Raw genomic sequence first — 9,064 nt, 5'->3', positions numbered from 1 at the left:
CATTGTATAAATCTTTCACCTCTTTTGTTAGGTTGATTCCCAAGTATTTTATTTTTTTTGAGGATATTGTGAATGGAGTGTTTTTCCTCATTTCCGTTTCAGAAGTTTTGTCGCTGATATACAGAAATGCCTTTGATTTATGCGTGTTGATTTTATATCCTGCCACTTTGCTGAATTCATTTATTAGTTCTAGTAGTTTTTATGTAGACCCTTTTGGGTCTTCTAGGTATAGAATCATGTCTTCTGCAAATAGTGATAATTTAAGTTCTTCTTTTCCTATTTTTATGCCTTTAATTTCTTTCGTCTGTCTAATTGCTCTGGCCAGTGTTTTGAGAACTATATTAAATAGAAGTGGTGATAGAGGGCATCCCTGTCTTGTTCCAGATTTTAGAGGGAATGCCTTCAATTTTTCTCCATTCAGAATAATGCTAGCCTGAGGCTTAGCATAGATAGCTTTTACAATGTCGAGGTAAGTTCCTGTTATCCCTAGTTTATCTAATGTCTTGAACATAAAGGGATGCTGTACTTTGACGAATGCTTTTTCTGCGTCTATCGAGATGATCATATGGTTCTTATCTTTGAGTCTATTGATGTGGTGAATAACATTTATTGATTTCCGTATATTGAACCAGCCTTGCATCCCAGGGATGAATCCCACTTGATCATGGTGCACAATTTTTTTGATGTGCCTTTGTATTCAGTTCGCCAGAATTTTATTGAGGATTTTTGCATCTAGGTTCATCAGAGATATTGGTCTGTAGTTTTCTTTCTTTGAGGTGACTTTGTCTGGTTTCGGAATCAGGGTGACGTTGGCCTCATAGAATGAATTTGGAAGAGCTCCCTCTTTTTCTATTTCCTGAAATAACTTGAAAAGTATTGGTATTAATTCTTCTTTAAAGGTTTTGTAAAACTCTGCTGTATACCCATCCGGTCCTGGGCTTTTCTTGGTTGGTAGTCTTTTGATTGCTTCTTCTATTTCATCCATTGATATTGGTCTGTTCAAATTGTGTGTATCCTCCTGACTCAGTCTGGGCAAATCATATGACTTAAGAAATTTATCGATGTCTTCACTATCTTCTATTTTATTGGAATATAGGTTTTCAAAATAATTTCTAATTGTCTTCTGTATTTCTGTAGCATCTGTTGTGATATTGCCTTTTTCATTCCGTATGTTAGTAATTTGAGTTCTCTCTCTTCTTCTCTTCGTTAGCATGGCTAAGGGTCTGTCAATCTTATTTATTTTTTCGAAGAACCAACTTTTAGTTTTGTTAATTTTTTCAATAGTTTCTTTTGTTTCAATTTTGTTGATTTCTGCTCTGATTTTAATTATTTCTTGCCTTCTGCTACATTTGCTGTTGTTTTGCTCTTCCTTTTCTAGGGCTTTGAGATGAAGTGTGAGCTCATTTATTTGTCGATTTTTCCTTTTTTTGAGGAATGACCTCCAGGCGATGAATTTCCCTCTTAAAACTGCTTTCATTGTGTCCCATAGATTCCGATATGTTGTGTCTGTATTTTCATTTATCTCTAAGAATTCTTTGATTTCCTCCTTTATGTCTTCTGTAACCCATTGATCATTCAGTAACATATTGTTCATTTTCCATGTGATGTAGGATTTTTCCATTCTTCTTTTATCATTGATTTCCAGTTTTATTCCATTATAATCATATAAAATGCATGGTATTATCTCCACCCCTTTAAATTTACTGAGGGTTGCCCTATGGAATATTTTTGAGAAGGATGCATGTGCTGCTGAGAAAAAAGTATATCCACTTGATGATGGTTGATATATTCTATATATGTCAGTTAAGTCTAGGTTATTGATTGTGATATTGAGTTCTATAGTTTCTTTATTCAACTTTTGTTTGGAGGATCTGTCCAATGGTGACAGAGGTGTGTTGAAGTCATCCATAATTATTGTGTTGTGGTCTATTTGATTCTTGAACTTGAGGAGAATTTGTTTTATGAACATCGCAGCACCATTATTTGGTGCATAAATATTTATAATTGTTACGTCTTGTTGGTGAATGGTTCCTTTTAACAGTATATAATGTCCTTCCTTATCCCTTTTGATTAACTTAGTCTTGAAGTCGATTTTATTCGATATGAGGATGGTCACCTCTGCTTGCTTACGAGGACCGTGTGCATGGTATATTTTTTCCCAACCTTTCACCTTCAGCCTGTGTATGTCTTTTCCAATCAGATGTGTCTCCTGGAGGCAGCATATTGTTGGGTTTGTTTTTTTATTCTATGTTACCAGCCTATGTCGCTTTATTGGAGAGTTTAAGCCATTTATGTTTAGAGTTACTATTCATATATGGTTTTACTTCCTGCTATGTTTGATTATTTATCTTTTTTTTTTTCTAATTTAGTTTGTTTCTCCATGATTAGCTTTCCCCCCGTCCTCTGTCTTACCTAGGCACTTCCCACTGATGGTTTTGGTTATTGTTTTTCATTTCTTCCTAATGTAGTGTTTTGCTCAAGATGCTTTGCAATGCTGGTTTTCTGGCTGCAAATTCTTTTAGCTTTTGTTTATCATGAAAGATTTTTATTTCGTTGTCATACATGAAGCTTAATTTTGCTGGATACAGAATTCTTGGTTGGCATCCATTGTCTTTCAGTGTTTGAAATACATTGTTCCAGGATCTTCTTGCTTTCAGCGTCTGTGATGAAAAATCCGTTGTTAACCTTATTGGTTTACCCCTGAATGTAATCTGCCTCCTTTCTCTTGTAGCTTTTAATATTTTCTCTTTGTTTTGTATATTGGATATCTTCATAACAATGTGTCTTGGCGTTGGTTGGTCTACTGTGATTTTGTGTGCTTGGTGTCCTGTATGCATCTACAATTTGTATATTCGTTTCCTTTTTTATTTCTGGAAAGTTTTCTGTAATTATTTCATTCAGCAGGTTACTCATTCCCTTGGTTTGAATCGCTGTGCCTTCCTCTATCCCGATGACTCTTAAATTTTTTTTTTTTTATGTTATCCCATATCTCTTGGATGTTTTTCTCGTGATTTTTAACCAGCCTTTCTGAGTTGGCTAGACCCTTTTCAAGATGATATAATTTGTCTTCATTATGTGACGTTCTGGCTTCTATTTGCTCCACTCTGTTAGTGATACTCTCATTTGAGTTTTTAATTTGGTTTATAGTTTCTTTCATTTCTAGAATTATTCTTTGATTTTTTTTATAATCTCTATCTCCTGATAAAGATGCTTAACTTCTTCTTTTATCTGTTTATGTAATTCATTTCCAATGTATTCTTTCACTGTTTGAATTTGCTGTCTCGTGTCCTCTTTAAGGTTCCATTCCATCTGTCTAAGGTATTCCTTGAGTTCCTTATATGACCATTTTTCTGATGGCTCTAGGTCCTCTTGAATATTTAGGCTGTCCTGCATTGTTTGTACTCCTTTTCTTCCTTGCCTTTTCATGCTGCTCATATTACTTCTTGTTCTGTTTGACTGCTGAGTTACTGTTTACTCCTATAAATTTATTTGATGCTTGGGAGAAAAGGTATTAGAAGGGAAGGGAAGAAGTCACTAAAGAGAATGAGAGTAAGCAGATAGAATTCAAAGAAGGGGGAATAAGAAAATTGAAAAGAAATGAAAAGACAAATAATAATTAAAAAATGAAAATTAAAATTTAAAATAAAATAATAAAAAATTTTTAAAAAAATTTTAAAAAATATTTACAAAACAACAACAAAAAAATGAAAATAAAAAAACCCAAATTCAAAAAAAAAAAAAATGCAGTCTTAGAGTTTGATTAACTTCTCTTCCAGTAGGTGGAGCTGTGCTCACTGGGCCCAGCTTCTCCTCTCAATTGGTGGGAACCAATCACTGTGCAGCAGCTCTTCCTCCCAGGCTGGGCGGGTCTCCAATCCTGGGTGCCTAGGGCCTTCTCTTGTGTCTAGACACTTCCCCTCTTTTCCTCAAGCCAGGCCCTGCTCACTGGTGATGCTCACCACAATACTGGCTACACGCCAGGTCTGCTGCTCCTGAGAGCTCTGTTTTCATGAATGCCTGGGCACACTCTCCCTGTTTGCCATTCCCTTGGACCCTAAGTTTGTAGAGCTTGGGGCTGAGAACCCCCAGCGAATTTGCTTGCCCTCCGGTAGCCACGGCCCCGTAGCTGGTGCAAGGGACCTCAGTTGTCAGCACTGGTGGGAGCGGTAGCCGGGAGTTCCGCAACTCGAGTCCCGCGCCACTCCCGATTCCCTTGGTCTGGCTATCGCGCTCACGGGAGAGCTGGGAGGGGGAGGGGCCCTTAAGGTTTCCCCGCTGTGTGGAGAGGGATGGCTAGGGGATTACACACCTGTTGCCGCTGGTTTCAATGAATTTATCTCCTCCGCCGCGTTTTGGTGACATCAGTTCTCTGCCATGGTGGTATCCCATGCAAATGGTGACAGTTCGTTCCCTTTGCCAGGTGACCAATGCAACGGGTGGGTCCTGACTGTCTCTCCCAAGCCCCATTTCAATCCTGTGGCCACTGCCTATGAAGGCTCGGTTGGCATTTACTTCCATAGGATCAGAAGGGCCGACCAGTTGTTTTGGCGGGATCGTTAGTTTTGAGTCATAGCGGTTTGGCTGCGAGAAGCAGGCGAACAAGAGCTTGAATGCAGCCGATCCCGGCTCTGTGTGTGTTCTGAGAGGCCCAGACTGTTCACCCCAGATCCACGTCAGCTCTACATTGCCTAGTGATCCTGAACAAACAGCATTTAGAAAGTTTACGACTCCCTATGCCCGCGCAGCTGAAGAGGTCAGAGATTTGATCTCTCTGTGCCCGTCACCATGTTGGATCTCTCTCTGCCTGAATTCTTGACTAATACATTTCTGAAGAGAAACAGGTTTAGATCATCTACTTCATGGAGATATTAATTAATTGACAAAAAGCCAATTAATGGTAACATGGTAAATACAGCAATGTTGTACTTCTCAGTGCTAAAAATTTTTAATAGCATTCTCACTTGAAAAATGTTTTTGGGCTGGGGTTGTGGCTCAGTGGTAGAGCGCTTGCCTAGCATGTGTGAGGCACTGGGTTCAATCCTTAGCACTGCATAAAAATAAATAATAAATAAAGGAAAAACTATTTTTATAAAATCAAAAAATCAGCATTATTAAACATAGCCTTATCTAATAGTTTTGGTGGTTCTAAAACTTGTCTGTGGGTTATAAGTTAGCTTTGGGAGAAGGACATATCACACTCTGATGTCTGAAGCTAGAAAATCTGAACTTTTCCATCTTTGGCTAAAGTTGGGAAAATATTTGTTTTAAAGTGTAAGCCTGATCGTTTCCCCTGAGAAGCAAAGACTCTTGGGATTTGATTATTTATCATTCTAACTGTTGTTTTCTTGGAACAGGTTTCAACAGTGAATTTAGTTGATTCTGAGGGAAGAGCTTCAAGTTACATAAGTAAAAAGCAAATATGTCACCTCACTGCTTAGCTCTTTGCCAAAACATAGTGAATGCCTCTGTCAAAGTCAAAAATGGTCCCTTCATCTCATTTCTCCTATCCAGACAATCACCTGTACTAGGAAAAATGTCTTCTTATTCTCCAAGGCATGCACATGTGATGAAAATGTTTCCTAGAGAATTCCCACCATGCATGAGGTAATGCATTCCTACCCCCAAATACAACTGATCTTTGTAACACACTCCTACCAATACCAGCTTTCTCCTGACTTGTGACCCTTCCTTGTATGCCCAAATGTCACTTCTCTTCCCATCCAAAGCAGATAACTAGCCCTAAATTGCTCTCATTGGTATTTTTGGACTCTTCCCATTAATCTCGGGACTCTACATCTAACCTCTCTAATGCTTCTCATATCCACAATGCTGACTGGAGCCTCTGAGCCTCACTTTCCCTGTCTATAAAGGCAGAGGGCAGGGAACCTACTCTGAGATCTCTGGGAACTGGTTCATTCTATAGTTCCTTGGTGTCTAAGCTAATTAGGTGAATAGGTCAACCACATCCAGTCCTTGCCCAGTCTCCTGTGTCAATGTTCTGTAGATAGACTAGCAGAACATCTCCTCAACTGAGGATTCTAAAATCTAGAGCCTGTGGAGGAAATTCAGTTTATTATAATGAGTTGTTTAATTTTGTTTTTGTTTTTTAAGTAGTTAAATTACGACTTCATGTTTGCCCTGTGGGGTCTACCTACATCTCTGACTATAGTCCTCAGGAGTTTAGTTATGACCCAGAATATGAGTAGACCTTTATTATCATGGTGCAATGGGAATTGTTTAAAATTTATTTTTAGACCAGACTCTTATCTGAGCCTCCTGGGGTTTCCTGACTACACCTGGGACCATCTGTGGGCATCATCATTAATGCAGCTTAAATGCATCCCACACTGGCTCTCTTGATAAGCACAACTCCTTATGCGACTGAATAGCTTTATGTGTAGTTTTTCTTGTTTGGGTCTCATTCAATTTTGGATGCTGTCTCAAAGCCCAATTATTTCATATATTGAATCAGTATCATCAAGGTCCAGTAAGGACACTAAAATCCATGCTAGGCAATTTCATTGAAGAAATTTAATATGGGGAAACAATTAGTTGCAAAAGTGTTGGAAGAGCTGAAAATAAGTGCTAGCGAGGCTACTCAGAAAATAACAACTAAAAAAAGCTACTTCCAATCTGGGAATGGTGGTGAATGCCTATAACCCCAGCTAATTGGGAACTGAGGCAGGAGGCCTCAGTTCAAGGCCATCCTGGGCAATTTAGTCAAACTCTGTATCAAAATTAAAAAAAAAAAATCAAAAGGACCAGGTGTATAGCTTAGTAATTGAGTGCTTACCTATCATGTCTTTGCAAAGTCCTGGGTTTTCCCTGGTATAATAAATAAATAAGAAGTTACTGCCATCCAAGGAGACTGAGAGGTAGGGAAGAGATGATGTTTTCAGCATAGGGACCAGGGCTGTGTGGTGGAAGCTAGAACCATATAAAAGTACCACCTAAAAGAAGGCAGAGGCAGGACAGAGGTTTCTGGGTGGGAACTAGAGCCCAAAGGGTAGGGCTTCCAGGCAGGAGCCAGATCCTCAGCCTCTGCAGGATATGCTCTCAAAGCAGAGAGGAAAGGAATACCCCCAGGTTCTCCCCAAACTCCCATCTCCTGCCGGGATCTCCCACTGGCTGTACCTAATCTGTAGGCAATGTAGGCAATGGGCAAGGGAGTCTGAAAAATGGAGACTCCCGAACTTCCAAAGCAGGAAAGGACAAGGAATGTATTTAACAGGAAAAGGGGCAAGAAAACAGGCAAATAATATGTGAAAGAATGGGAAAAAGGAAGACAAATAACCAATAAACAGAAAAATTGCTCAACCAGGGAAATACAATTTCAAATGGGGAAATACAATTTCAAATGGGGCAACACAATTTTAAACCACAGATTTTATTTTTTTTTATTATTTTGTATCAGGATTGAACCCAGGGCTGCTTAACCATTAAGCCACATCTCCAGACCTTTCTAGTTTTGATTTTGAGACAGAGTCTCACTAAGTTGCTGAGGCTAGCTTTGAACTGGCAATCCTCCTGCCTCAGCCTCCTGAGCAGCTGGGATTACAGGTGTGCACCACCATTTCTGGCTAAACCACAGAAATTTTTAAATGCCATATATTGATGAGGATGATTAGTAGCGAGAATATTTGTGCATACAAATACATTGGAAAATACATTTGCACTGTCTTATAATGTTGATGCTAAACATACCCTGGACTCCAGGAATTCCATTTCTAGAAACATACCCTTAGGATATATTTTATAATTAAAAGCATAACTACAGAGGCCCTTAAAGTTCATTTCCCTTCCTCCCTAGTTATCTTTTGAATGCAACTCATCCAAGGACATCCAGTCCAGCACTTGAAGACCTCCCTCTCACCCAAGCCCCTTTCTCCCTCTTTTAAATGCCTAGACTGTTGTCTATGCCATTTATGAGACATCTTCTATTTATTTATTTATCCTTCCATCCAGCAAATGATGCCAAGTACTAGGAGCATCCAAATCAAAAGCAGACATAGTCACTGCCTTCACAGAGCCTGCCGCCTGGTGAGGGAGAGAGACAAAGGAGCAAGCACAGAAATCATCTAATCCAGTTGCTAAGTGCTAACAGGAAAAAATGTGGCCTGCTTTGAGCACCTGTTACAAAAGAAGCTCACCTAGACTATTCAGTCCAGAAAGATAGATTTCTTTGAGACAGTAATATTCAAGGTGAGATCTGAGGGATGTTCTGAATAGTACTTTCTATTGTCACCATTGACAATAATTAATTATTGAGGTTCTATAACCTAGGTGGAGTATAAGCATACATGTCTCTAAAGAAAAACATTAGCAGGAGGGAGTACATATTAAATGCCAAGTGAACAAAATGTAAAATATTATACAGATGTTTGGAGGAGGGATATTCCCTAAGGCCCTTTGGAGAAAGGTTTATATAAAAAGTGAAACCTGGGCTGGGGATGTGACTCAAGCGGTAGCACGCTCGCCTGGCATGCGTGCAGCCCAGGTTCGATCCTCAGCACCACGTACAAAGATGTTGTGTCTGCTGAAAACCAGAGAATAAAACATTAAAGAACATTCTCTCTCTCTCTTAAAAAAAAAAAAAAAGTGAAACCTGAGTGGAAACTCACAGGAAGGCAAAACTAAGACAAAGAGGGGCGGGGAGAAGACCTCTCAGATATGAGTATCTGGCCAGAGGTAGGAAAAGGCAAGACAGTTTCAAACAGGTCACTGGAACCAAGGAATAATGTAGAAATGAAGTTAAAAAGTCATGGGTCAGATCATAGAGGGACTTGCTTTATCTTGGATGAAGTTTTCTTTTTGTATCATGGTGTGAGACTCTCAAGCCTAGAACCCCTACTCCTCAAAATAAAAAGTGCATTTATAAAGCTACATAGAACTTGAGGGGTCCACAATCCCCCTGAACTCGAAGTTGGGAACTCCTGCTGTAAACAAATAGCGCTAAAAGGATTTGAGTAGAACAGTGGCATGTTGCAAAGTGTTTAGAGAGTCCCTTGCCAGAGAGGATAATGACTGTGGGCAGTGAGGTCAATTGAGAAACTATTGCAATATG

The sequence above is a fragment of the Ictidomys tridecemlineatus genome, chromosome 7 (assembly GCF_052094955.1).
Source record: "Ictidomys tridecemlineatus isolate mIctTri1 chromosome 7, mIctTri1.hap1, whole genome shotgun sequence".
NCBI lineage: Eukaryota > Metazoa > Chordata > Mammalia > Rodentia > Sciuridae > Ictidomys > Ictidomys tridecemlineatus.
The sequence above is the reverse complement of the archived record's forward strand: the minus strand, read 5'-3'. Positions refer to the sequence as shown.